The 27288-nt window shown below is 45.7% G+C and overlaps 1 long non-coding RNA gene across 1 annotated transcript in view; it reads left to right on the top strand.

The window, feature by feature from the left end:
* The first annotated feature begins 9965 nt into the window (after window positions 1-9965).
* Gm30551 (predicted gene, 30551) overlaps window positions 9966-27288 on the top strand; it is a 116239-nt gene continuing 98916 nt past the window's right edge. The window contains exon 1 of the long non-coding RNA NR_136924.1: window positions 9966-10085. This is a non-coding gene — a long non-coding RNA (predicted gene, 30551). The remainder of the gene's footprint in view (window positions 10086-27288) is intronic.

Here is a 27288-nt window from a genome sequence, read left to right as displayed (position 1 = left end):
CCTGCTAGACCCAGCGTTGGTAAGTGCACAAGCACGGCAGTTTTTTACTATCTCTTCCACAATTCCTTTTAATCCAGGAATGTAATAGGGGGACTTACTAACCAATTTTAGTAATTTTTTAGTTCCTAAATGAGTCAGATGGTGTATGTTAGCTAAGTAATCTCGCCCCTCTTCTTCTGTGAGGGTTCTTTTATTTATTTCCTCAGCAGCGGGCTGTTGGGTTCTCACCACCAGAGTCATTGGCCCTTGGGCTGCTTTTTTAGCTTCTTGGTCTGCCATTTGATTTCCCTTTTCAACGGGCCCAGTTCCCTTCTGGTGTCCTGGGCAATGGATAATTGCCACCCTATGGGGCAAATGAACAGCTTCTAATAAGCTGAGAATTTCTTCTTTATTTTTGATATCTTTGCCGGCAGACGTCAGCAGTCCACGGTGTCGGTATATTGCTCCGTGAACATGAGCCGTGGCATAAGCGTACCGGCTATCGGTATAGACATTAAGAGCCCTTCCTTCTGCCAGCCTTAAGGCTTGAATTAATGCGATTAGTTCCGCTTTTTGAGCTGATGTACCCTCCGGCAGACTGCTGGCCCATATGACAGCCTTTCCATCCACTACTGCCGCCCCAGCCCTCCGCTTACCTTCTACCACAAAGCTGCTTCCGTCCGTGAACCAAGTCATCGCCCCTGGCCAAGGTTGGTCTGTGAGGTCTGGCCGGATTCCAGTCTCTTCTGCCAGTATTTCTTCACACTTATGTGCAGGGGCCTCGTCAGCCTCAGGTAGTAAGGAGGCGGGGTTGAGAATGGCTGGGGGTGCAAAACTTACTCGCTCTGTCAGCAATAGGCTCTGGTAGTGCGTCATTCGGGCGTTGGTCATCCAGCGGTCCGGTGGTTGCCTGATGATGCTCTCAAGAGAGTGTGGGGCCACTATAGTAACATTCTGGCCCATAGTCAGTTTGTCAGCATCTTTTACTAGCACAGCCGTGGCTGCTATCGCTCGCAGGCAGGAGGGCCATCCACTGGCCACAGCGTCCAGTTTCTTTGATAAGTAGGCTACCGGGCGCTTCCATGGTCCCAAAACCTGGGTAAGGACTCCCCTTGCCACTCCATTTCTTTCATCAATGTATAGGGTGAAAGGTTTGTTTAAATCTGGCAGGGCCAATGCCGGAGCCTGCAGCAGTGCCTTTTTGAGAGTTTCAAAGGCTAGCTGATGTTCTCTGGTCCAGGTGAATTCCCCTTTCTCTTTGGTTAGTGGATACAAGGGAGCTGCCAGTGTGGCAAATCCGGGAATCCAGAGTCTGCAAAACCCGGCGGTCCCCAGGAACTCTCTTACCTGGCGAGCAGTGGTTGGGGTCGGGATCTGCATAACAGCTTGTTTTCTGGCTTCTGTGAGCCACCGTTGTCCATCTCTCAAGACATATCCTAGGTAGGTCACTTCTATCTGGCATAACTGAGCCTTTTTAGCAGAGGCCCGATACCCCAGCTTACCTAACTCGCCCAGGAGGTTTTGGGTCCCAATTTTACAGTCCTCACGTGTTTCTGCAGCTAGGAGCAGGTCATCTACATATTGCAGAAGAGTCACCTGTGGGTTATTGGCTCAGAAAAGAGCAAGATCTCGGTGTAGGGCTTCATCGAACAAAGTGGGCGAGTTCTTGAATCCCTGAGGCAGCCTCGTCCATGTGAGCTGTCCGGCTTGTCCACTCTCGGAGTCTCGCCATTCGAAAGTGAACAAGGGCTGGCTGTTGGGGTGTAACCTCAAACAGAAAAAAGCGTCTTTGAGATCCAGGACTGTGTACCATGTCTGACCAGGTGGCAAGGTGCTGAGGAGGTTATAAGGATTTGGCACCGTGGGGTGTATGTCCTGAACTCTCTTGTTGACTTCTCTAAGGACCTGTACTGGACGGTAGTCCCTGGTCCCTGGTTTTTTTACTGGAAGTAGAGGAGTGTTCCAAGGGGATTTGCATGGGACCAAAATCCCTTGTTGGAGCAGTTTGTTGATTTGGGGGCGTATACCCTCTTGAGCTTCTCTGCTCATAGGATATTGTCGGACCCCTATAGGGGTGGCCCCGGACTTAAGTTCAATCACCACAGGGGGGACCAGTTTTGCCATCCCCACTCCTCCCGTCTCTGCCCACGCCTGAGGGTATCGATTCAACCAGTCCTGTAATCCCTCAGGGGGCTTTACTTTATTTTGGTAAAGTCGATATTCCTCCCCTAGTTGTAAAGACAGCTCTAGAGTCTGGGGCGCTTTTATTCCCCAGAAAACCTCCGGTCGATGAGAGGTGAAAGTTATTTGTGCTTTTAACTTGGTTAGTAAGTCTCTCCCCAATAAAGGCATAGGACACTCTGGAATGACTAGAAACGAATGAGTTACTCGATTTCGCCCTATGTCTACTACTCGGGATGTGGTCCATGGATACGATTTTTGTCCCGTGGCCCCGATCACCAAGGTTTTTTCATTTTTCTTTACTTTTCCTAGATGTGTTTTGAGTACTGAAAATTCAGCTCCCGTGTCAACTAGAAAGTCCACAGGGGTCCCCTCCACTTCTAAAGTTACCCTAGGCTCGGGGAGGGGAGCCGAGCCCCGTTCCCCCTAGTCTTCATCTTCCCCAAGAGAAAGCACCTTTACCTCTTGTTTTTTTTTCGGACAGTCGCTCTTCCAGTGGCCCATTTCCTTGCAATACGCGCATTGGTTCCTCTCCAGACGCTGCCCGCCTTCTCTGGGTCTCCTTGGTCTCTGCTGCCTTTTGTCTCCCAGGTTCCCTGACTGTCTACCTCTTCTTCCATTATCTCTTTCTCCTACTGCGGCCAGGATCCTAGTCAAAACCTTTTCTTGCCTCCTGTCTCTCCTATCCTCCTCTTCTCTTTTCTCTCTTTTCTCTCTCTCTAACTTTTCATCTTCTGTTTCTCTCCTATGATACACTTTCTCTGCCTCTCTTACTACATCCCTTATGGTGTAATCCTGCAAGCCCTCAATTCGCTGTAACTTTTTCCTAATGTCAGGAGCTGACTGGCCAATGAAGGCCATAATTACTGAGGCCCTTTGACCCTCAGACGTGGGGTCGAATGGGGTATATCTCCTATAAGCCTCCATGAGCCTTTCAAGGAAGACTGAGGGGGGCTCAGTCGCTCCCTGCATAACCTCTCTTACCTTGGCCAGATTCGTGGGCTGCCGGGCAGCACCTCTGAGACCCGCCACTAGGACCCGGCGATAATTGGACAGTCGTTCCCTACTTGATGCCGTATTATAATCCCATCGGGGCCGGGTTAGCGGAAATCCTTCATCTATCTCAGCTGGAGTTTGGACAGGGCGCCCAGCCTCGTCTCGGATGTTTTTCCGAGCCTCGAGGAGAATCCTCTCTCTCTCCTCGGTTGTGAATAGAGTCTGCAGAAGCTGCTGGCAGTCATCCCAGGTCGGCTGGTGTGAATACATTAATGATTCAACCAACCCAGTGAGTCCTGCAGGGTTTTCTGAAAAAGGGGGGTGATTAGCTTTCCAGTTATAAAGGTCAGAAGAGGAAAAAGGCCAATACTGTAGGGGCTGTAGACTATTTGGATCGGCAGGGGGAGCCCCAATAGCCCTGAGGGGGAGCGCCACGGTTGAATCCGCAGGCCCCTCAGGGGTGACTCCTCGCTGACTCCTTGTTCCTGTGGAGGGACCCCCTCCTCCGGCCGGGGCCTGAGGCAGGGGTCCCGAGGGAGCTAAAGGTTGGGGCTGGGGAGCATACGGTGGGGGTTGAGGGGTGTCGGGCCACTCAGGGGGTTCTTCAATCTCTGGATAGGTCTTGGGGGGTTTCGTCACTGGTGTGCTGCGATCATCATCTCTCCCGAGCGGTGGTTTCGGTTTCTCTTTCTCACCATTTTCTCGAATGGCTAGAATCTTGGTGCCAGGGCGGAGAGGCGGGAGGAATGGGCGAACCCACGGGGGTGGGTAGCGTGTCAAGTCCTCCCATACCATGATGTACGGTTGTTGGTCTGGATGCGACCCTGGCCCTTCCTGAAAAACAATGGCCTTCACAGCCCTTATGGTGGATAAGTAAAAAGTTCCTTCTGCTGGCCAACCTACTCCAAAAACAGGCCATTCTGAGGAACAGAAAGTCATCCATGGCTTTTTCTTCACTTTTACTGACAAATTTTGTCCTCTAGCCCTAACGTCCGTCCAATGGTCCTTAGTCAAAGATAAAGGAGTAGACACGGTCTGTCCCATAGTGAAGAATAAGAGTAAACACAACACAATGACAGAGACGGAAAACACTAAGACATCCAAGCACACTCGTCTGCGTCTGGACTTACACAACCAGCCAAACGCTACCTCTGATGGAGTGGGATTCCGCTCCACTCCTCTGGCAGGAAGAGCACTCACTCTTCTTCACTCTGCCAGACAACAGCCAGGTCCTCCTGACTGTTCCGTACCCCGGGCACTCCAGGGTCTCCCTCGGAATGTCTTCCAAGGGTGCAGCCTGTGGGGAAATAGACCGTCGTCTTCCCACAGCCACTAGGGTCCTTACGGTCCGCAGTGGCAGCTGCCAGAATACAGAATACCAAAACTGGTAACACAGGTGGGGCTCAAACCCACAATCTCAGAACTGAAAAACTAAGACACAAATTCAGCAGTGCCACACTTAGACAACAGACAACATAACAAGACTCACACAAACAAACGCACCTCCAAGGGGTCCTTCGGGGTTCCTGGGTGTCACGCAGATCTCGGTGGAACCTCCAAATGAAAGAACTCAGTGGGGAAACCCCCACTCAGCTCCCGATTCGGCGTGCACCCAAGAATCACGAATAGAACACAACACCTTGATGTAACAACAAGAGGTTTTTTAATGGCGGAGCTCCGGGTCGAAACGTATCTCACATAACAGGAGACAGTGGATTCGACCACGAGGCTTGGAAGCTAGGGGTTTTTATAGAAAAGGAGTGGGGCTGGGGGAGGAATTGGCGCGGATTCACATGATTGGTCCATTTAAACATCAGCAGCCTGTAACATTTAACTTAGGTCAGAGGGGTGGGAGCTAGGGAGGCGATGGGCTTGCCCGGGCATGTCCTGGTCTGTTCTGCTATGTTCTCAGCCCCAGGTTTCAAAGCTCAGAAACAACTCTTTGGGCTATTTAACATACATTACATGAATTACAGTTTTATTTCCTTTCAGGTGCTTATTACAGGAGAGAGAGAGAGAGAGAGAGAGAGAGAGAGAGAGAGAGAGAGAGAGAGAGAGAAAAGCAAACCAGAACAGTACTCAAGAGAGTCCAAAAGTCTTAGGAGCCTGTGCCATGAGACTGGACAAAGATGCAGAAGATATATATTTTTAACATTTTAAAGTTACATTTATTTATTTTTGTGTGTGTGTGTGTGGGGGGGGGAATGGGAGGGGGACATGTCACAGCACCTGTGTGGAGGTCAAAGGGCAACTTAGAGGAGTCAGTCCTTGTCTTCTGCCATATGGTACCTAAGGATTGAACTCAGGTCATCAGGCTTGGCAGCAAGCTCCCTTTAACCCACTGAGCTGCCTTGGTGGACCACGAAAATGTATAGTTCTTATTATGGATCATATCATCAATTACTGAGATTGAACCCACAGATATGATTTCAAAAGGAAGCAAGCTTCCTCTGCTGCTTTCATGTTGAACAGCCCTGAAACCCAGTTTACTGTTTCATGTACACACACACACACACACACACACACACACACACACACACACACTATGTGCACACTGTACTGAAAGGTTTTTCTAAGGCAAAGTGAAGTTCATGAGCCGAGACTGAGGCGAGCTGTCCAAATTGGTTTCAGCTGACGGCCTTTGTTAGCGGCGAGTGTGCTCTGGCTATCTGTCTTGTTACGGTTTTCATTTTCTTTCTGAATTCATTTCTGGAGCTTGGGGCCTCAAAAATAACAAGCTTTGAAAGTGGCGCAGGACGCTCTCTGGCTTCACCAGAGCCCAGCTTCCAGCACGGTGTGTTCTAAACAGGACTCTGGGTGGGAGGGAGCTGGGGCTGTTCCTGCTTCTCTGCTGGTGGAGTAGCAGAGACCGACCAGAGAGACTGACAAATACTGGCAACGTCCCAGCATTCCCTAGCAATCAAAGACTGAACCAAAGGCAGGAAATGCCAGACAGATTACTTTAGTAGCAGAGCTTTTTTCTCTGGCTCAGGTTTGGATCTTTAGGGCATCTGAGGGAACCCACCTTGCTCTTACAAAATGCACAGCCTCCCTGGACAGTGGTGGCACGGGCCTTTGATTCCAGCACTCAGGAGGCAGAGGCAGTCAGATCTCTGAGTTCAAGACCAACCTGGTCTGCAGATCAGGACAGCCAGGGCTACACAAGAGAAACCCTGTGTCAAAACAGCCAAACACTAATAAACCAAACAAAAGCCCAAATACACAGCCTCACAAGATGGCATGTATTTCCTCCACGGTTTGTCCACAGGACTCCAAACTGGAGTTGGCTGAAGTTCAATCCTGTGTAGGTATAAAATACCGCATGTTGAGAAAAGACTGCAAGATGTTAGCAAGATGGGTGGGCAAACTTCGGTTGGCGAGAGGCTGGGTGTGGTGGGAGGGTCTGGAGATGGTGTGGGGGTGGGGGTGGGGGTAGAAGTAGAGATAGGAAGGGAACACTTGTCCTAGAAGCTCTCCCAGCAGATACCCTGGGCAGACCAGCAGGCTGCTGGGCTGCACTCTGAGACATGGACACAGAAAGAGCCTGAATGTTTTGGAGATGGACATCACAGTGCTCTGAGTTGAGGACCAAGGAAGGAAATTAAGGGCACGGGCAGCTTCATAATGGATTTATGTGGTGAGGCCAGAGAGCCTTCATGAGAGAATGGGAGGAAACCAGGATGAGCAGGCAAGGAGCAGATGGACAATTCCCGGAAGCGCAGGGACAGCTGGAGGCTGGGATTGACAAGAGATCAGGTGCCACCCAGGGGGCTTTTTCACATCAGTGAGAGAGATAGGATCACACACTGGCAGACACAGGATGCAAATAGTAAATGGGGAGGGGCAGAACCGGCATCTTTCGGCATCTTTCGTGGTGAAGAGCTAGAACTGTAGATGTGACTGTCAGAAAGCACTCCTTCCCACCCCTCAGCGGGCAGTGTCACCCTGCAGCAGTGGTTGAGAAGCAACAAGAACCTCTGTGTGCCCCTTTTTGCTCTGGCTTCCGCCCCCTGCTGGTGGGGAGTGCTTCTTTAGTCTCTCACACTTCTCTTTGCCCTGGGCTGCTTCTGTGGTCCAGGAGATGTGGATAAATCTTTCTCCCATCTGTTTCTCTCTTACTTACTCAGCGGCCTTTCTAAACCCAAGGCCACTCGCCATGCATTGAAATCTAATGGCTTTTCTATGCCTGCAGAACAAAGTCCCCAAGAGTTGGCATGTTTGGGGACGTGACAGAGCATTCCCTAAACTTGGTCATCTGACCCGACCTATCAGGTTACCCTGAGGAAGTCCTTCAGTCAAGTTTCCTACAAGAAAGCCTGCCTGAGGCCAGTGCCTCTTAGGCAGAGTAGCTGAGGCCAGGGAGGAAAGAAAGGAAAGAAGGAAATGTCTTAACAAATGCATGCATGCAAAGTGACAAATGTATGCAAAGTGCAGGTGGCCTGCAGCATCCCCTGACATCTAGTTGATTGAGAAATCAATTCTGCACGTTTCCTTTGACCCACCTAGTTTGCATGGCATTGTGCTTACCTCCACAGAACAGGCCTGTGTGTTTCCCTTTGCCACCTGTAATCCTGTCCCCGTGCTCCAAACTCTGGCCCACTTGTCCCTCTTTCCTTCCGTGTCATTAACACCCAGGATGTCTTCTGTCCCCATTCCCTCCAACTTCATTTCACAGCCTCACAGCCCAGCACAGTGGTCTTCCAATCAAAAGTTCCCTGGGATGTTGTAGCCAGAGGGATAGATGTGCTGTCTTTCCCAGCACATTGCAGAACAGCCTAAAACATCCCAGGGTACCAAGCATTCGGGTGCCAGGGAGCCCTGGGTTTCAGGAATGAATATGCTGTGCTCCAACGGGTCTGTCAACAGTGCCCTAGGACAGAACAGGACCCTCAGCATTTATCATAGAAATCGATTTCCCTCCTCCACATATGGCTAAGGTATATCCATCTTACTTTGAACTTGGAATGTTTTGCTGCACAAAAATCACAGTAAGTATTTAGCACCAAGGTCGGTCGAGGGCAGCGATGGTCTGAAACAGAAATTGTTTCATCTTGATCTCAGCGAGAAGCAAGACTGGCTTTACAGGTGCACAAACTGCCTTCAGTCCTCTCAGCCTTTTCTTGAATGAGATTTGGAAGCCAAGAGGCAGCTTAAGAGCCGTGGCCGGGACCTAGGCATTCACAAACATTTCATTTGGCCTGTGTTTCTCTCAGGTTGACGGACTGAACTCAATTTCAAAATAATCTCAACCAGCCCTCTTACACGCGTTCTCGAGACCGGCCAGGAAGAACGCAACAAACCAGAATCTTCTGCGGCAAAACTTTATTGCTTACATCTTTAGGAGCCAGAGAGCAAGAGAGCAAGAGCTCTATTGCTTACATCTTTAGGAGCCAGAGCGCAAGAGCGCAAGAGAGCAAGAACTCTATTGCTTACATCTTTAGGAGCCAGAGCGCAAGAGCGCAAGAGAGCAAGAACTCTATTGCTTACATCTTTAGGAGCCAGAGCGCAAGAGCGCAAGAGAGCAAGAACTCTATTGCTTACATCTTTAGGAGCCAGAGCGCAAGAGAGAGAATGGCGAAACCCCGTCCCTTTTTAAGGAGAATTATTCTCCGCCTAGGACGTATCGCTCCCTGATTGGCTGCAGCCCATCGGCCGAGTTGTCGTCACGGGGAAGGCAGAGCACATGTAGTGGAAAACTACCCTTGGCACATGCACAGATTATTTGTTTACCACTTAGAACACAGGATGTCAGCGCCATCTTGCAACGGCGAATGTGAGGGCGGCTTCCTACACAGCCCGAGTCTATCAGTTGTAGAATCAAGGATTCAAGTACAAGCATACTGCTAAGGTCATTCCAGCTTGGATTCTTTGGACCTTGAAGATGCTCTAGGGTAGGTACAACCTTGTAGAACTCCGTTAAATCCAATTAGGGTAATTAAAGCAATTGTAAAAATAATTATAATACATTTAATTGTTTTCAAGTTTTGTCAAGTGGGGATGATATTATTTATTTCTCAGTTAGGATTATGATACGTACTCAGCACAACATCTAGAAAAAAGAAAATACTTATTAGATGGCTCTTCTTGTTGTCGTCACTGATTATTTTAATTATAAAAATCATGATGGCTATAAATGAATATATATATATATATATGAATATATAAGTAATGGCTAAGGAGGGGGAGGGACCATAAAAACAGGCGGGAAGGCTTTGTGGGTTTGTAAGAAAGGAAGGCTAAAGTTGGGTCCCAGAGGGGAGACTGCAAGTAGGCCTTTGGTCATGGAACTTTTCAAAGAATATTCTCCTTGTTCTAGCTCATACTAATAGCACGAATGTCTTTCTCATATGTAGTAGTTTGAATATGAATGTCCCCTTGTAGTTAATGTACTCCTGTAGTTAAACACTTGGTCTTGTGCTGGGATGGTGGCTCACCTGGTAAAGTGTTTGCTTTACAAACAGGAGGACCTGAGTTCAGATCCCAGCGCAGACTTAAAAGCCCCACATAATGAAGGACACCTTAATCCTAGTGCTGAAGTGAGGGAAAGATCCCTGGGGCTTGCTGGTCAGCTGGTCTGTCTGAAATGCTAACCTTCAGATTCCTTGAGTGTGTGGGTGCTGGCTAGTCTTATGTTAACTTTACACACAAACTAAACTTATTTGAAAGGAGGGAACAATTAGAAAAAATGCCTCTATTAGATCCAGCTGTAAGGCATTTTTTAAATTAGTGATTGATGGGGAAGGACCCAGCCCACTGTGGCTGGTGCTATCCCTGGGCTGGCGATCCTGGGTTCTATAAGAAAGCAGCAGGCCAAGGAAGCCATGGGGAGCAAGCCAGTATTCAGCTCCCTCCGAGACCTCTGTATCATCTCCTGCCCGGTGTGAGCTCCTGTCCTGACTTCCTTTGGTGAGAAACAGCAATATGGAAGTGTAAGTCAAAGAAACCCTTTCCTCCCCACTCCCCAACTTGATTTTTCTGGTCATGGTGTTTCGCTGCAGCAATCGAAACCTTAAGACAGAGTGGTTGAGGAAGACATCCAGTATCAACCTCAGATCTCCATCCATGTACCTGTACACAGGCGTACATGTGCCTGCACCCACATGTGCACACACAAACATGTACACATGCATACACACACACACATACACAGAGAGAGAGAGAGAGAGAGAGAGAGAGAGATATTAGACAAAAGGTAAAACAGAAAGGACTTGGTCTCCTGTTTGTGGTGCTGTTTTGTGATGTTGTGGACCCTTTGGGAGGTAGAACTCTGCTGGAAGAAGTGGATTGTAGGTGGAATATCCACACTTATAACCAGCTAGCATGGTGTCTATTCTCTGTTTTGTGTTGCACTGATGTGAGGACATAATGAGCCCCAGCCTCGCTCTTCCTGCTACCGTGCTGCTGTCTACGGCTGTGCCTTCTTTGTTCATGATGGCCTGTACCTCTCAAACTGTGAGCCCAACTTCATCAAATTGCTTCTGGGAGGTATTTCATCATAGCAGCTCTCTCAGTGGTTAAGACACATCTTGTGGTGTCCTCAGTGCAGCATCTCCAGGCAAGTGCCTCTAACCCCTGCTTCTGCTACAGTCATCTCTTTTCAACTGCTAAGTGGATGAGAACAAAGAGAAGAATAAAAAGGAAACAAACTCACCTGGTCCTGGGTTTTAGCACCAGATGAATGAGACAAAGTAAAAAGAAAGGAAAGCACACACCTAGATACTGTGGAGGAAAAGTTTATTGGAGATATATGGGAGCATTATAGCAAGGTTATCTGGGAAAGTCCAGAGTGGATTGGACCCGGAGCTGGGACACCTGGGGAAAGGAGAGAGGGGAACGAGATGCAGCAGCCAGCAAGCCCAAAGGTACAAAAAGAGCTGGTAACCCAAAGGGCTGGATTCTATAGGGAAGAACACCTGGGTCGCCCTTGGCTGGGGAGGTCAAGGTAGGGGGCAGGGTATGCCAGCCAGGATGGCCCTATAACACGTAGGGACTGAGGGATGCAGGGAGAACCTAGAGGCCAAGTCCACTTCAATATGTTAAATAGGAACCTCAGCCATTTGTCCCAGGTTTGAAACCTAACATGAATGTGTTTTTAAACAGGAGTTTAAAAGTCTTTCCATTCACCAATCCTTTCCCCGATAATCCCCTTTGTTAAAGGTGGTAGTGCTCTGGCTACATGGATACCTGCATTCCAGAAGAGGGCCTTAGATCCCTTTATAGATGGTCGTGAGCCACTATGTGGTTGCTGGGAATTGAACTCAGGACCTCTGGAAGAGCAGCCAGTGCTCTTAACCCCTGAGCCATCTCACTAGGCCATTTGGCTATTGAGCTTTTTAAAGAGTAGTTTAAACTCTGCATATGTTGGTATTTTCTTCATGAGAAGGTAGTTGAGCCCTGGGTTTCTACTGCAAATGTGAGAGCCTGTTGGAGTCTCTGCAAGGAGTGCTTTCTGAGTCTGCAGTGCTGCTCAGTTAGGTCTCCTGTTGCCCAGCCTGACACTGAGGCAGTGGTTTGCCTCTTGGTTTAGCCCAATAGTCATTGCTATCCTAGTGAGGGGTGGCGTGAGAGCCATAGCTGGAGGCAGGCTGGAGTTCAATGGCTTTCTGGATTCATTTCCTTGTCTTTCTACTTCCCCATGGGATGACCTTTGGGCTTCCCCGCCAGAAAGCTGGAGCTGTTTATGCCCTCCACCCTCCTGTCTCCCTGCTGTCTACACTCAAGGCCACAGTTTCAAAGGCAGGGAGAACAAAGTCATAGGGTCACCTCGTGTACACTGCTCCCCTGTTAGACACATTGTTAGAAACTCCCTTAAGAGGGGAACTCTGTCTATGCAGCCCTGGAAGTACTGGTCCATGCTGGGGTGAGGCTTTTTGGAATGGCCTACACTCCGGTCCTTAATCCCTTAGCCATGTTTACTAAGACAGTCCAATAAATGTACTTGGTCCCGAAGCTAGACATGTGTGGAACGGTCCCTTTGTCTGTTACTGCTGCTCAGTCTGGGGTGACCAGATGTTTGCTTATGTCTCCTTAGGGGAAGTGCATGCGACTGTACACATACACAACTGGGACAGATGCACAGTGTCATAGATTGCCTTTTTCCATATTATCAGGAGAACTTCCCAAATATTAATAAGATAGAGGTAAATTATTTTAAATGTGATTTCAAAGCATTACACATTTTTTTTTTTTTTGCTGAGATGTTGGAAAAGAGAATTTTCCAACAATAGAAACAATTTTCTTTCTTCTTTAGATTTATTTATTTATGTATATGAGCACACACTGTAGCTGTTCAGATGGTTGTGAACCTTCATCTGTTGTTGGGAATTGAATTTAGAACCTCCGCTCCCTCTGTTGGCCGGGTGGTTTGTAAACCACCATGTGGTTGCTGGGATTTGAACTCAGGACCTTTGAAAGCACAGTCAGTCCTCTTACCCGCTGAGCCATCTCACCAGCCCAACAATTTTCAAACAATAAAAAAAAAAAAAAGATTTACCCCACCCCCACCCAGAGATAACCATAATATTAGTGTTTGTTTCTCTGACTTCTAAATATTACGTATGTTTTAATGACTGTGCATAATACTTGGGAATTTGTTTTAAAAAACTGACACACGGGGCTAGAGAGATGGCTCAGCAGTTAAGAGCACTGGCTGCTCTTGCAGAGGCCCCAGGTTTGATTTCAAGCACCCACAGGGTTGCTCACAATTATCTCTAACTCCATACTCTCTTCTGTCCTCTGAGGGTACAGGTACTCATGTGGTGTACAAAAATGTGTGCAGGCAAAACACCTATACATGTTTTAATAATACAAACATTAAAAATGCACATATTTTCTATGCCGTTGAATAACACGCTACAGTACATTCTAAAAGATCACACTGTATCCCAATTTTTTTGTTTTGTTGGTACTGGAGGTTGAACCTGGGGCCTTATCCAGAAACTGAATTGCATTCTGTCCCACACACCTGATGGAATATCTTCAATAAGCAGAAATTACAAAATTGTGTTGTTCCTAATTCTTTCTTTTACCAGGAAAAGTCTAGCCACCGTTCCTAGCCTCTTAGAGTCAGAAAAGTGGCTCTTTTATATTTGTACCCGAATTTATTACAAACTCTTGCATGTAGTTGTGGGGACAAAGGCATTCTGAACTTACTGGCAGCTTATCCCTAAGCAAAAGGGATTTGATATTCTGAATATCAAAATACCCCTGCCTTTTATCTAATTGTATATCACCTACTAAAATCTGTGCTCTACTCTGACAGGCTTAAGTAGGTAATTTAAAAGTTCCATTTGGTTATTGTCTCATGCATAACTACTGAAACTAGAGTACTGCGTGGTTGAGGGAAAGGATCTCCCAAAGCGGAGTGTTATTACATTGTTACAGTTCCAACTTGGGCCATTTCCCGGGCTGCCCAGAACGTCATCCTTGCAATGTAGCGCTGTTTTCTCTCTAGACTGTTACTTCACACACTGCTACTTACTTTCTATACACACCGTTAACTGCCCCTTTCCTGATTATTAAAACATACTCTTTTCACTGTAGAACATTTATAAAATAAAGATTAAGTCTCCCTGTGGCAAAGAAGGCTTCCTGTCCACCAAAAATCTTGCTCCTTTTGCCCATAATTAGTCTGGGGAGATGTTTTTCCAGCCCACATCTGCAACCAAGCATGGCCAAAGGTGGTGCGCACAGTTCCCTTTCAAGACTAAGCCTTTGAAGTTAAAGGTGGGGTTTCTTTGCAATCTTTCCTCTCTTCTGCCAGAAGGATGCAATTGTTAATGAGGCCCTAGGGGATTTGAGGAACTGCAGCTGGAGAGGGTCTGGATCTTAGTCCTAGAGTTGGAGAGCGCCATCTGCTGGCCACTGGGTTACCCTGCTACAGGGATCCGGCAGTGACACTCCATCTGGTTACATTACACAAGAGCAGTGAGTGATTCAGTCGTTAACACTTTGGTCCAACTTTTAGTTACTTTCCTATGCATTTAAATTATGATTATGTGTGTGTGTGTGTGTGTGTGTGTGTGTGTGTGTGTGTGTGTGTGCGTGCGCGTGTGTGCGTGCGCGCGCGCTCATGTGTTTGCATGCCACATGCCAATATCTGAGGACATCTTTTGGAAGCCAGTTCTCGTGGGACTCAAAAGTCCAGTTGTCCGGCATGTGTAGCTTTGTTTGTTTCCTTCTTTTCCCCGAGATGGGATTTTTGTGTGTGTGTGTGTGTAGCTCTGAATGTCCTAGAGCTAGCTCTGTAGACCAGCTTGGTCTCGAACTCACAGAAATCCACCTGCCTCTGCCTCCCACTTACTGGGACTAAAGGTGTACACCACCACACCTGCTGCAGTTGCCTTGACTTACTGAACCATCTATACATTTTTCCCCCTTCCTTGGTTCAGACTGGATGGTGAACTTTTTTGAAAAGGTTATTGGCATTCATCGCCAAATTGCTTCTGAGAAATGTTGCTTAAATTCCTACGTCAACATGGCCTATAGACCCTCAATCTGTAGATCATTACCCCTTTAGAGGGTCAAATGACCTTTCCACAGTGGTAGTATATCAGATATCCTGCATATCAGATATTTATGTTATGATTCATAACAGTAGCAAAATTACAGTTATAATATAGCAACAAAATATATTTATCATTGGGTGTTACCACAACACGAGGAACTGTATTAAAGGGCTACACTGTTAGAAGGTTGAGGACCACTGCTCTGTACCTTGCTGTAACCTTTTCTGTATGTGTGCACAGAAGGCTCACTTATGCTTACCTGTGTAGCTACAGACCAACACCAAGTGTCTTCTGTCACTCTCATCTCTCTTATTTTTGTGCCTGTTTGTAGGTGTGTGCACATGTCAGAGTATGTGCACACATGTGCAGGTACAAAGCATGTGGGACTCAGAGGTCAATCCCGGTACTGTTCCTCAGATGTTTTGGAGACGCTGGAAGGTGGGGCTTGCTAGTAGGCTTAGCTGGCTGGTCGGTGAGCATCTAGCATCTTTGTGCCTCTGCCATCCCATGCTGGTGTTATAGGCATGGACCACCATGCCTGGCTTTTTACCTGGCTTCTCATGCTTGCATGGCAACCACTTTACTAACAGAGCTACTTCTCTACCCTGCTACAGGTTGCTAGATTCCTAGGAAATTCCTGTTATAGGCTACTGAATAAATACCTTCTGGGACAAGGAACTCCTTTGCCGCATATCTTATTTTCCTAAAACTCTAAAAGTTTTTTGATTTGACATTTGAATAGATCTGGTGTCTTAGGGTTTCACTGCTGTGAACAGACACCATAACCAAGGCAACTTTTATAAAGGGCAATTTTTTTTTAACTTTGTCATTTCCCGCCTCCCCCACCATCTCCTGCCCCACTCTCTCCAGCCTAAAGGACAACTTTTAACTGGAACCGGCTTACAGATTCAGAGGTCCAGTCCATTATCATCAAATGGGGAACATGGCAGCATCCAGGCAGGCATGATGCAGCCAGAGCTGAGAGTTCTACATCTTCATCTGCAGGCTGCTAGCTTCCAGGGAGCTAGGATGAGGGTCTTAAAGCCCACATCCACAGTGACACACAGTTCCTCCAACAGGGCCACACCTTCTAATAGTGCCACTCCCTGGGCTGAGCATATATAAACCATCACACCTGCACATAATAGTACCTTGATAAATATATGTCAAATGACTTTTAAAAATAATTTATTTTTTCTTATTTTATGAGCATGAATATTTTGCCTGTATGTATGTGTATGCATATACTTTGTTCACCGTGAATGGAAACCAACAAAACTGTATTGAACTCCCTAAGTCTCATTTCTCACCCTTTGCATTTTGTGTGTGTGTATGTGTGTGTGTGTGTTTATATAGAGTGTGCATGCATGTGTGTGAGAGTGCATGTATAGGCCAGAGGTCTACCTTGGGTGATGTTCCTCGTGAATCAACCATATTTTTGTTGAAACAGTACCTCTTACTGACCTAGAACCCACCTACCAGGCTAGTCTGGATGACTATCAAGCCCCAGGAACCCGTATGTCTCAGCCTCCTAGCACTGGTCTTACAAGTGTGTCCACCCACTCCTGGCTTTTCTTTGTTTTAATGTGGGTTGGTTCTGGGGATTAAACTCAGGTCTTTGTGCTTTCAAGGAAAGCACTTTACTGACTGAGCCACGTCCCCATCCAGCCTTCCTGCCTTTCTTCCCCAAGGCCATAACCCTCAGCTTTTCACCTGATGGCTTTCTCCCTCCTCCACATAGCTCAGTCTCTCTCTTCCTGGAAATCCTGTGGCTACTTTTAGAACATCCCTGTCCAGTGGCTGTTGTTTCAAAGTACTGAAGGCTCAGTGGCTTAAACAGCAAGTCTTTATTCTGTCACAGTTCTGGGGCCAGGGACTGAAACCCTGCAGCAGGCAGGGTATAGTCACTGAAGGTTCCGGAGAAGGTCACAGTCTGAACTTTGAGCATTTCCTGGTGTGTGGCTTGTCATTCCAGTCTGGGTCCATGCTTTTCTCTGTGTTATCTCCCTTTGATGCTGGGAGGTGGCTCCAGTGAGTTATATACTGCTATGCATGCATAAGAGCAACAGAGCATGGGTTCCTGTTTTAATGCATGCACACAGTGGGGAGCAGAAGGCAGAGGAGACAGGACATTGCCCTAGGCAAGCTGCTTCGCTGGACTAACTTAACAAGCAAGGATTGGGTCCAGCGAGACTCCCTGGCCCAGGAAAGACACTGAGAATACACCCAGCATCAGCCTCTGATTCCACAGGCACACGTTCATACCTGCACACACATGCCAACATGAATGGTCATATGCATGCAAACTGCACACAAAAGTTTAAAAAAAGCTTCCTCTATCTCAGTCTTATATGGACAACTGTGCTTGGACTTAGGAGCCAAGATAATCTTCCCCCTGGCAAGATCTTCAATTTAATTGTGCCTCATAAGGAAATATTTGTAAGTTCCAGGAGTGGGAATCTATCACTGCACGGTCCAGCCAGCAGCCATTCATTCATGTGACCCCAGTCACAGCACCTGTCCGCTCAGATGCAATGACCTCTTTTTGTTTGGTTTTTCTTCTTGAGAAGGATCTTGCTTTGTGGTCCAGCTGGCCCCACATTTTTCCCACCCTAGTAGTCTGCTGCTCACAACCCATGGGCTGTTGGGACTTCACAATGTGAAAAGGCAGATGGGGTTGGATTCCTCAGACATTTGTCTACTGGCTTTCCTTTTTTGCATTCTTTCTCTGTTTTCTTTCCGTGGCCAGCTCTTGCACTAAAAGAAGAAAAACAAAAAAGCCTCTTTAATCAAACTAGTCTAGGTTAAATCTAGGCTTCAGGCCATACTGCGGGCCTTACAAATAAATTGTATGGAACACAACCCTACATACATAGTTGATGGAAGGTCATATTTTCCTTCATCTGAGATGCTCATACTAGACTCTGGGATTCATGAGCTCAGAAGTGTTGTGGAGGCTGCATATGCTGCCTGCTCAGAACCGATGTGTCAGGATTATACAGGAGGGCATTCAGGGCATCGAATCAGGAGGCAGGAGGACTGGAGGTTAAGCACTATAGGTAGGGAAGTTGTTCCGACCGTGGCCTATGAAAACATATGTATAACCCTCCATCTGTTTGGGTTAGGGTTTAATTGGGGCCTTGGCTGGTTTCCATGGTATTGGACATAAGGATACCAACCGAATCTCCTGCGGTTCTGATTCCCAAACAGCTTCTGGTTTTGTTGATACTGTTCTAGGACATAGCCACACAAGAATGGGCCCTGGTGGCTGTAAAGCCAGTGGACATTGAACTTTTGTAATGGATCAGTGTCTCTAAAAGCATATTCTTTTTTATTTTTGCCCCAAACACTATTAGTTTCCCAGGGACTGGAGAGATGGTGCAGCAACTGAGAGTTTGTGCTGTTCAGTGGGAACTCAGTCCTCAGCACCCTGTGTTGGCAGATATATCGCCACTCAGAAATCCAGCGTCAGGAGAATCTAGCACCCTCTTTCGGCTTTTTGTAGACACCTATATTGGCATGCTCATATCCCCACACATATATACACACACATATATACACATATACTTACTCATATATATACTCCCCACATATACCTACTTACACACACATATCCCCATATATACATGAACACATATACTTACTTATACACACATATATATTCCCCCCCACATATATATATATACTTATTCATATATACCTACTTACACATATACACATATCCTCATAAATATATGTACACATACATTCACTCATATACACATACATATACATATACTCATATACATATATACATATCCCCATATGTACATGTACACATACACCTGCTCATACACACATACATATACTCCCACATATACATATGCACATATATGTACACATATCCCCATGCATACACATACAATAAGCATACTCATACATAAATGTAGCCCCCCCCACCCCCCCACCCCAACACACTTAAAAATTAGATAAAGGCTAGAAAGCTTGCAAAGGTAGTTGCTGCCCTACCTGGTCCCATGAGTTTGATTCCAGGGAACCACATGGGAGATGAGGAGTATGAACTCCTTCAGGAAGTCCATGTTCAGACTCCCACCCATCAATAAACAAATACGTGTAATTAAAGAAATCTTTAAAATTACTTTCCGATTTCCCTGCGTTCCTTTGAGTGGTTTGAGCAACATTTCCAGGCTGCAGTGACCTACTTTTGCTACAATTTTAATAAGATCAACTTACTGTCATCCTTGATAGGGGCCCGTCGCATTTGACTATTTCACCAGGTTAAAATCAAGTTGTCTCCATGTGACTATGGGACAAACGGTGGCGCTTATTTCCCGACTCTTGGGGACACAGTCTGGATGAATGCAGTGATAAATAGCCCCTGCGATTATGGAAATGCAGTGATTTATTTTTAACTATCTTCCTGATGGTACCGCTCTCCTGAATGACTTTGCTCTCTTTATTTATATCCTTCCTTGTGCCCTCGCAGCTTGTCCCAAATCCCATCAGGCAGCTTCAAGCCAAGAGAACAAGGATCTCATTTTTATCAATGAGAAGATCTGGAGTGTGCTGACAGCGAAGGATTAGGTGCAGGAAGTGGGAGGAAAGTGGAGGGAAACAGAAGCGAGCCGCTGCCTGGCTGTTTACAGACAGGTGCAAACAGGTCCCTCTAAGCTTACAGCCACATCTCATGACCTGTTTGCAGGGCCCTGTTCTATCGTGTATAGTGGTTAGAAAGGGCCAACAAGATTGTGAAAGCGGAACCTCATGCCAAGAGGCCAGGGAGCAGAGCGGAAACAAAGTCGGAGGAGAGGGGTGCCTAAGCCGAGACTCAAGCCAGGTTTGCCTTAGTGAGGTCAGGACTGGAGCAGTGTGCTCTCTGGGTACCGGCTGCCTTGGGTCCCTGTTTCTCTCCAACAGATGCCCAGCCAATGATGTAGTTCTTGATTTGTTCAACCCCTCTTCAGCCAGAGCCTGGGGTGGGTTAAAACCAGCACTTGCATTTTGATAGAAGAGATTTTGAAACCAACGAAATTCATACTGTTATTCCGGTACTTTATGAAGTATGATACACAGCAAGGGGCCCTTGTTACAGCTGAAAGTTTACAGTCTAAAAGCACAACCCGAAAGGCCTTCCTTGTACCTGGATGACCCAGCCCACTGACAAACAGCTGTCATGGTTACTGTCACAAAGGGGCTATCACCTGTGCTGAAATTTCTTACACAAGTAGACTTTCCCAGATCTTTTGCTTACCCATTCATCAATGTACTGGTTAGTTTTTGTCAACTTGACACAAATTAGAGTCATCTGGGTGGAGGGGCCCTCAGCTGAGAAACTGCCTGCATCAGGTTGGCCTGTGGGCGTGTTCGTGTAGGCATTTTCTTTTCTCGCTTTTCTCTTTGTTTGTTTGTTTGTTTCTTCCTTCATTCCTCCCTTGCTTTGTTCTACCGCTCTTTGTTCTTTCTTTCCTTCACTCCCCCCTCCAACTATCCCTCCCTCCCTCCCTCCTTCCCTCCGTTCTTTAGACAGGGTCTGTCTGTTATTGTAGCTCTGTCTGTCTTAGAACTCACTCTGGTAGACCAAGCTGGCCTTGACTTCCGGGAGATTCACCTGCCTCTGCCTCCCCTGGGAGCGCTGGGATTCAGGGTGTGCGCCACTATACCTGGCCGTTTTCTTGATTACTGATTGAGGTATAAAGGCCCAGTCCACTGTGAGTGGCGCCACCTCCACCAGGTGGTCCTTAGTTGCATGAGGAAGAGCGAGCCACAGAGAGCAAGTCCGTAAGTAGCCTTCCTCCGTTGCCTTGCTTTGAGTCCCTGCCTCGGCCTCCCTCAGTGATGGAGTACACCTGTGAGCCAAGCGAAACCTTTCTTTTCCAAGGTGCTTTTGTTTGTGGTGGTCATCACGGCAGCAGAGACGCAAACTAGAGTAGAAACACTGTCTTAGAATCGCCAATGTGTTGGTCCTTAGGATATCCGCAGCAGTCGGTTTTTGTGGAAAAAAAGCCCTGTTTATTTTTCATCCTATTGTTCATGAACATTTCATAGATTTGGACTTTTTTTTTTTAATTTGTTTATGGTGTATGCGTGCTTGCATGTGGTTGCCATAACATGCATGCATGTGGAGGTCAGAGGTCAACTTTGACATTGTAGCTGTTTGGAGGGTAAGTAGATGTGCTTGGCTGTTTTAATTAACATTTTCATGGTATTGAGCTTCTTTTCCTAGACTTATTGGCAAGTGCTCTCACTTGTTCGTTATTGCTGTATATCTACATACATGTGATATATATCTGTGTATAGCTCATAAGCAATAATGTATGTGAGACTGTGCACATCTATTTTTATATCTACCTATAAAATATAGATAAATATGAAAATATTTAAAAGTATCATCTGGGATGATAGCCTTTATGCTTATTGGTGAAAAATCAGCTCATTTTCCTTTCTTTTCTGTAGCCATAATCTTTGCAAAATGATTTTGCAAATCTGCGCCTGCCCACCAGGGGGCAGTGCCCGCATCCTTTGATTTTACTGGCCTTTTAGTTGTGCTGGCTGGTGAGGGGCATTGGAGGTAATCATGTGTCGGATACGGGCCCAGCCTCTTGTTCTCCGCCTTGGTGCTAGTTAGTGACCCCTAGACAATCAGCTTCCCATCTGTAAATATCTATCGTCTTTGCTACCGACTAGACCCTCAACAAATTAACGGTTTTTAAGTCTGTCATTGTTACTGCTCATGAGTCAGCCCACATTCCTAGCTGGGTTTTATCTTACGGCATTTGAGTAATTGTGGTTGCTATATCATCTATTACTTGCTCGGAGGCCAGTGTCAACATGGAGCTGATATTTCTTTCCAGTCACACAGCCACTTGCCTTCTCCTGTCTGGCTGTTTCCATCTCTTTGTACTCCTAGGAGCCTGGGTACGTTTAGCACTTTATCCAGGAACATTGAAGTTCCCCTGTGGGCTATGTCAGGCTTGCTGTCTTGGGGATAAGCATTTATACGATGATCCTATCTATGGAGAAAATACCACATTTAAAGACCCTTTTTCGGCTTAAACATAGGAACTAGTTTATTTTCCCCACTTGGAGGTAAATTTGCAATCAGATTTCTCCCATTTTTGCCATCTCATTCTTTTCAAGTCAAGCTGATCTTCCTTCTTGTGTGTCGTGTGTGTGTGTGTCGTGTGTGTGTGTCCCCATTGACACAAGGCAATCCATCATAGTGGCAATGAAGAATGAGCCTCATAGACAGCAGGATTGAAAAACAGACGACCTCAGTGCGCTGTCATTCTGGGCTAATGACCTGGGCCTCTCCACACCTGTCACAGCAGTCAGCACTGGCACTTGGGGCATGACCTAGTAAAGTGTCTCTGCAGACGGCAAACCGAGAACTAGCCTGGCTTCAAGACACTCCTTAGCTCTTCCTTCATCTGATGGGAGTAGATGGCTGTACTGGCTGGTTTTGCATGTCAACTAGACACAAGCTAGCACCACCAGAGAGGAAGGAGTCTCAGTTGAGGAAATGCCTCCATGAGATCCAGCCATCAACATTTTCTCAGTTAGTGATTGATGGGGCAGGGCCCAGCCCATGGTAGGTGGTACCATTCCTGGGCTGAAGTTCTGGGTTCTATAAGAAAGCAGGCTGACACATATGCGAAGATGATCACCTTGTATGGCACCAATGGGAGGAGAGGCCCTTGGTCCTGTGAAGACTAGATGCCCAGTATAGGGGAATTTGAGGGTGGGGAGTCAAGGTTGGAGTGGGTGGGTTGGGGGAAACACCCTCATAGAAGCAGGGGAAGGGGGGATGGGTAGAGGGTTTGGGGGGGCGACTGGGAAAGGGGATAACATTCGAAATGTAAATAAATAAAATATCCAATTAAAAACAAGAAAGCAAAGAAGGAAGGAAGGAAGGAAAGAAGGAAGGAAGGAAGGAAGGAAGGAAGGAAGGAAGGAAGGAAGGAAGGAAGGAAGGAGGCTGAGCAAGCCAGGGGAAGCAAGACATTCACAACACTTCTCCATGGGCTCTGCAGCAGCTCCTGCCCCTAGGTTCCTGCCTCATTTGAGCTCCTGTCCTGGCTTCCTTTGATGATGAACTATGATGTGGAAGCATAAGTTGAATAAATCTTTTCCTCCCCAAGTTGCTTTTTCGCTATGGTGTTTCAACGCAGCAATTGTTCAACCAGAACTAATAAGACACTGGCTCTCTATTTGCCAAAACAAAATGTGAGTCCCTTGGGCCTGCCTAACCCACCTCAAATAAGCCACATCACAGACACATAGAGAAGGTTGTATTTACATAAAGATTATGATCCTTTTGGTATGATCTTTTTGGTATGTCCACAAGCATTTTCTCTCCCTTCCTTCCTTCCTTCCTTCCTTCCTTCCTTCCTTCCTTCCTTCCTTCCTTCCTTCCTTCCTTCCTCTCTCTCTCTCTCTCTCTCTCTCTCTCTCTCTCTCTCTCTCTCTCCCTCCCTCCCTCCCTCCCTCCCTCCCTTCCTTCCTTCCTTCCTTCCTTTCTTTCTTTTATATTATTTATTTATTAGGTATTTTCTTCATTTACATTTCAAATGCTAACCCAAAAGTCCCCTCTACCCTCCCCTGCCCTGCTCTCCAACTCACCCACTCCTGCTTCCTGGCCCTGGCATTCCCCTGTATTAGGGCATATAAAGTTTGCAAGACCAAGGGCCTCTCCTCCCATTGATGGCCAACTAGGCCATCCTCTGCTACATATGCAACTAGAGACACAAGCTCTAGGGAGTAGTGGTTAGTTCATATTGTTGTTACTCCTATAGGGTTGCAGACCCCTTTAGCTCCTTGGGTACTTTCTCTAGCTCCTCCATTGGGGGCCCTGTGTTCCATCCAATAGATGACTGTGAGCATCCACTTCTGTATTTTCCAGGCACTGGCATAGCCTCAAAAGAGACAGCTATATCAGGGTCCTGTCAGCAAAATCTTTCTGGCATATGCAATAGTGTCTGGGTTTGGTGGTTGTTTATGGGATGGATTCCCAGGTGGGACAGTCTCTGGATGGTCCTTCCTTCCATCTCAGCTCCGAACTTTGTCTCTGTAACTCCTTCCATGGATATTTTGTTCCCCATTTTAAGAAGGAACGAAGTATCCACACTTTGGTCTTCCTTCTTCTTGAGTTTCATATGTTTTGCAAATTGTATCTTAGTATTCTAAGTTTCTGGGCTAATATCCACTTATCAGTAAGTGAATATCATGTGTGTTCTTTAGTGATTGGGTTACCTCACTCAGGATGATATCCTCCAGATACATCCATTTGCCTAGGAATTTCATAAATTCATTGTTTTTAATAGCTGAGTAGTACTCCATTGTGTAAATGTACCACATTTTCTGTATCCATTCCTCTGTTGAGGGACATCTGGGTTCTTTTCAGCTTCTGGCTATTATAAATAAGGCTGTTATGAATATAGTGGAACATGTGTTCTTATTACCAGTTGGAACATCTTCTGGGTATATGCCCAGGAGAGGTATTGCTGGATCCTCCGGTAGTACTATGTGCAATTTTCTGAGGAACCGCCAGACTGATTTCCAGAGTGGTTGTACAAGCTTGCAATCCCACCAGCAATGGAGGAGTGTTCCTCTTTCTCCATATCCTCACCAGCATCTACTGTCACCTGAATTTTTTATCTTAGCCATTCTGACTGGTGTGAGGTAGAATCTCAGGGTTGTTTTGATTTGCATTTTCCCGATGACTAAGGATGTTGAACATTTTTTTCAGGTGCTTCTCAGCCATTTGGTATTCCTCAGTTGAGAATTCTTTGTTTAGCTCTGTGCCCCATTTTTTAATGGGGTTATTTGATTTTCTAGAGCTTTTTGAGCTCTTTGTATATATTGGATGTTAGTCCCCTATATGATTTATGATTGGTAAAGATCCTTTCCCAATCTGTTGGTGGCCTTTTTGTCTTATTGACAGTGTCTTTTGCCTTACAGAAGGTTTGCAATTTTATGAGGTCCCGTTTGTTGATTCTCGATCTTACAGCACAAGCCATTGCTGTTCTATTCAGGAGTTTTTCCCCTGTGCCCATATTTGAGGCTTCCCCTACCCTCCTTTCTCCTCTATAAGTTTTAGTGTCTCTGGTTTTATGTGGAGTTCCTTGATCCACTTAGACTTGAGCTTTGTACAAGGAGATAAGAATGGATCAATTCCCATTCTTCTACATGATAACCTCTAGTTGAGCCAGCACCATTTGTTGAAAATGCTGTCTTTTTTCCACTGGATGGTTTTAGCTCCTTTGTCAAAGATCAAGTGACCATAGGTGTGTTGGGTTCATTTCTGGGTCTTCAATTCTATTCCACTGATCTACCCGTCTGTTGCTGTACCAGTACCATGGAGTTTTTATCACAATTGCTCTGTAGTACAGCTTGCGGTCAGGCACGGTGATTCCACCAGAGGTTCTTTTATTATTGAGAATAGTTTTTGCTATCCTAGGTTTTTTGTTATTCCAGATGAATTTGCAAATTGCCCTGTGAAGAATTGAGTTGGAATTTTGATGGGGATTGCATTGAATCTGTAGATTGCTTTCAGCAAGATAACCATTTTTACTATATTGATCCTGCCAATCCATGAGCGTGGGAGATCTTTCCATCTTCTGAGATCTTCTTCGATTTCTTTCTTCAGAGACTTGAAGTTCTTATCATACAGATCTTTCACTTCCTTAGTTAGAGTCAGAACAAGGTATTTTATATTATTTGTGACTATTGAGAAGGGTTTTGTTTCCCTAATTTCTTTCTCAGCCTGTTTATCCTTTGTGAAGAGAAAGGCCACCGATTTGTTTGAGTTAATTTTATATTCAGCTAATGCACTGAAGCTGTTTATCGGGTTTTGGAGTTCTCTGGTGGAAATTTTAGGGTCACTCATATATACTATCATATCAACTGCAAATCGTGATATTTTGACTTCTTCCTTTCCAATTTGTATCCCCTTGATCTCCTTTTGTTGTCTAATTGCTCTGGCTAGGACTTCAAGAAATTATTGAATAGGTAGGGAGAAAGTGGGCAGCCTTGTCTAATCCATGATTTTAGTGGGATTGCTTCAGGTTTCTCTCCATTTAGTTTGATGTTGGCTACTGGTTTGCTGTATATTGCTTTTATTATGTTTAGGTATGGGCCTTGAATTCCTGATCTTTCCAAGACTTTTATCATGAATGGGTGTTGGGTTTTGTCAAATGCTTTATCAGCATCTAACGAGATGATCATGTGGTTTTTGTCTTTGAGTTTGTTTACATAGTGGATTATGTTGATGGATTTCTGTATATTAAACCATCCCTGCATCCCTGGGATGAGGTCTACTTGATCATGATGGATGATCATTTTGCTATGTTCTTGGATTCTGTTAGCAAGAATTTTATTGAGTATTTTTGCATCGATACTCATAAGGGAAATTGTTCTGAAGTTCTCTATCTTTGTTGGGTCTTTATGTGGTTTAAGTATCAGAGTAATTGTGGCTTCATAGAATGAATTGGGTAGGGTACCTTCTGTTTGTATTTTGTGGAATAGTTTGAGGAGAATTGGAACTAGGTCTTCTTTGAAGGTCTGATAGAACTCTGCACTAAACCCATCTGGTCCTGGGCTTTTTTTGGTTGGGAGACTATTAATGACTGCTTCTATTTCTTGAGGGGATATCGGGCTGTTTAGATCGTTAATCTGATCCTGATTTAACTTTGGTACCTGGTATTTGTCTAGGAATTTGTCCATTTCATCCAGGTTTTCCAGTTTTGTTGAGTATAGCCTTTTGTAGTAGGTTCTGCTGATGTTTTGGATTTGCTCAGGTTCTGTTGTTATGTCTCCCTTTTCATTTCTGATTTTGTTAATTAGGATGCTGTCCCTGTGCCCTCTAGTGAGTGTGGCTAAGGGTTTATCTATCTTGTTGATTTTCTCAAAGAACCAGCTCTTGGTTTGGTTGATTCTTTGTATAGTTCTTTTTGTTTCTAATTGGTTGATTTCAGCCCTAAGTTTGATTATTTCCTGCGGTCCACTCCTCTTGGGTGAATTTGCTTCCTTTTATTCTAGAGCTTTTAGGTGTGCTGTCAACCTGCTAGTGTGTGCTCTCTCTAGTTTCTTTTGGGTGGCACTCAGAGCTATGAGTTTTCCTCTTAGGACTGCTTTCATTTTGTCCCATAAGTTTGGGTATGTTGTGGCTTCATTTTCAGTAAACTCTAAAAAGTCTTTAATTTCTTTATTTCTTCCTTGACCAAGTTATCATTGAGTAGAGTGTTGTTCAGCTTCCACGTGAATGTTGGCTTTCTATTATTTATGTTATTATTGCAGATCAGCCTTAGTCCGTGGTGATCTGATAGTTTGCATGGAATAATTTCAATATTTTTATATCTGTTGAAGCCTGTTTTGTGACCAATTATATGATCAATTTTGGAGAAGGTACCATGAGGTGCTGAGAAAAAGTTATATCCATTTGTTTTAGGATAAAATGTTCATGGATATGTGTTAAATCCATTTGTTTCATAACTTCTGTCAGTTTCAATGTGTCTCTGTTTAGTTTCTGTTTCCAGGATCTGCCCATTGATGAGAGTGGGGTGTTGAAGTCTCCCACTATTATTGTGTGAGGTGCAATGTGTGCTTTGAGCTTTACTATAGTTTCCTT

This window comes from Mus musculus, chromosome 13 (assembly GCF_000001635.26).
Source record: "Mus musculus strain C57BL/6J chromosome 13, GRCm38.p6 C57BL/6J".
Classification (NCBI taxonomy): Eukaryota; Metazoa; Chordata; class Mammalia; order Rodentia; family Muridae; genus Mus; species Mus musculus.
This window is presented reverse-complemented; position numbering and strand designations above follow the sequence as displayed.